Source organism: Pan paniscus, chromosome 23 (assembly GCF_029289425.2).
Source record: "Pan paniscus chromosome 23, NHGRI_mPanPan1-v2.0_pri, whole genome shotgun sequence".
NCBI lineage: Eukaryota > Metazoa > Chordata > Mammalia > Primates > Hominidae > Pan > Pan paniscus.
Genome location: NC_085927.1, coordinates 40,018,357 through 40,020,353, shown reverse-complemented (window position 1 = coordinate 40,020,353; position 1,997 = coordinate 40,018,357). Strand labels below are relative to the sequence as shown.

General features: G+C 52.4%; 1 pseudogene; it reads left to right on the top strand.

The window, feature by feature from the left end:
• The first annotated feature begins 584 nt into the window (after positions 1-584).
• Positions 585-1,589, top strand: LOC134730106 (calponin-2-like; annotated as a pseudogene).
• The last annotated feature ends 408 nt before the right edge of the window (positions 1,590-1,997 follow it).

Sequence of the window (1,997 nt, the reverse complement as noted above, 5' to 3'; positions counted from 1 at the left end):
AATGAGAACATGGACGTCTTTGGAGAGCCATTATTCTGCCTACCACAGATATAACCTGGCTGTTACCACCAAGGGTTGGAATGAGGATCATTCTGGGACTGCTGCAAGAGGCTGGAAACTGGAACCAAGTGCTACCTTCATGGTAAGAAGCCAATGCTGGAACAACACTGACTGAAGCATCAAGCAAAACAGGAAGGAGCAACTCCTTCTACCCTCCTCCTGGCTTCGAGTCTCTCTCTAGCTCCCCTTGTTGGCGGGACCTATCAGAAGGCCAGCTGGCTAAGGAGGACTATAGTTTCACAGTTTCAGTTCCAGCATCCCAGAGCTGAATATAGAAGGGCAGGTTGGAAGCCGAGAGACAGTAGCTTAGTAACTGACAAAGATGCCACTAAAAAATTCAGTTTAAACAAGTGACAGCCTGTGATTATATTACATTTAATAAAAAGTTCAAAGCTCCAATATATAATGGTTTTTATAAACCAGTAAGAAAAAGCAACCCAATAAAAGTGGGCAGATAAGAATGAAAAATTCACGGGTACTGTCCCGTCCTGTCCGGTCCCATCCCGCCGCCGTGTCTGCCAGCCATGAGCTCCACGCAGTGTAACAAGGGCCCCTCATGTGGGCTGTGGGCTGAGGTCAAGAACCAGCTTCTGTCCAAATATGACCCCCAGAAGAAGGCAGAGCTCCACAGCTGGATCAAGGGACTCACAGGCCTCTTCATCAGCCCCGACTTCCAGAAGGGCCTGAAGGACGGGATTATCTTATGCACACTCATGAACAAGCTACAGCCAGGCTCAGTCCCCAAGATCAATCACTCCATGCAGAACTGGCACCAGCTAGAAAACCTCTCCAACTTCATCAAGGCCATGGTCAGCTACGGATGAACCCCATGGACCTGTTCGAGGCCAACGACCTGTTTGAGAGTAGAAGTATGACACAGCTGCAGGTGTCTCTTCTCGCCCTGGTGAGGAAGGCCAAGACTAAGGAGCTGCAGAGCGGGGTGGACACTGGCATCAAGTACTTGGAGAAGCAGGAGTGGAACTCTGACAACCCCCCTTGAAGGCTGGCCAGTGCATCCTCGGGCTGCAGATGGGCACCAACAAATGCGCCAGCCAGTCAGGGATGACCGCATACGGCATGAGGAGGCATTTCTACGACCCCAACAACTACATCCTGCCCCCCATGGACCACTCCATCATCAGTGTCCAGATGGGTATAAACAAATGTGTCAGCCAGGTGGCCATGACGGCTCCTGGGACGCAGCGGCACATCTCTGACACCAAGCTGGGAACCGACAAGTGTGGTAACTCCTCCATATCCCTGCAGATGGGTTACACACAGGGCACCAACCAGAGTAGCCAGGTCTTGGCCTGGGCCAGCAGATATATGACCCCAAGTACTGCCCGCAAGGCACAGTGGGGGCTCCCTGAGGTGCCGGCGACTGCCTGGGTCCCGGAGAGGTCCCTGAATATCCCCCTTACTACCAGGAGGAAGCTGACTACGAAGTCTGCCAGCATGCTCTCTCCCCACATCATCTCCCCGTCTGGGTTTTTGGGTTTTTCTGTGTTTTCATGTCTTTTTCCTCTTAACCTGTTCAGTGCTGCCAATCAACCGAGGGTCTGTGAGTGGCAGCATGGGATCAGGCAGCAGGGCTTTTTTCCCCTTTGCCTTGGTCCTTCGCAGGACTGAGCCACCGGGCTGTGGGGGAAGGAGTCAAGGCCATATCCCGCTAAGTGTAGGGTGAGGGTCCCTGTTGGCATGTCCAGGCTGTGGGCCAAGCTGTGCTGGGGAGAAGAGACCTGGGCTTGGAGGGAACTGGTCCCCGAAGGTTTCCAGTTGCCTCTCCTTTTCTCCCTTTTGTCAGCGGATCAGTTTGTGGTTTCTGTACCCGCTAAAGCTTCAGGAAGTATTAACAAAAGAAAAATACATTTTTTTTTTTTTCCGAGGAATGGGGCAGGGACAGTGGAGACGGTGCTGGGAAATAAGTCCCTTGGGAA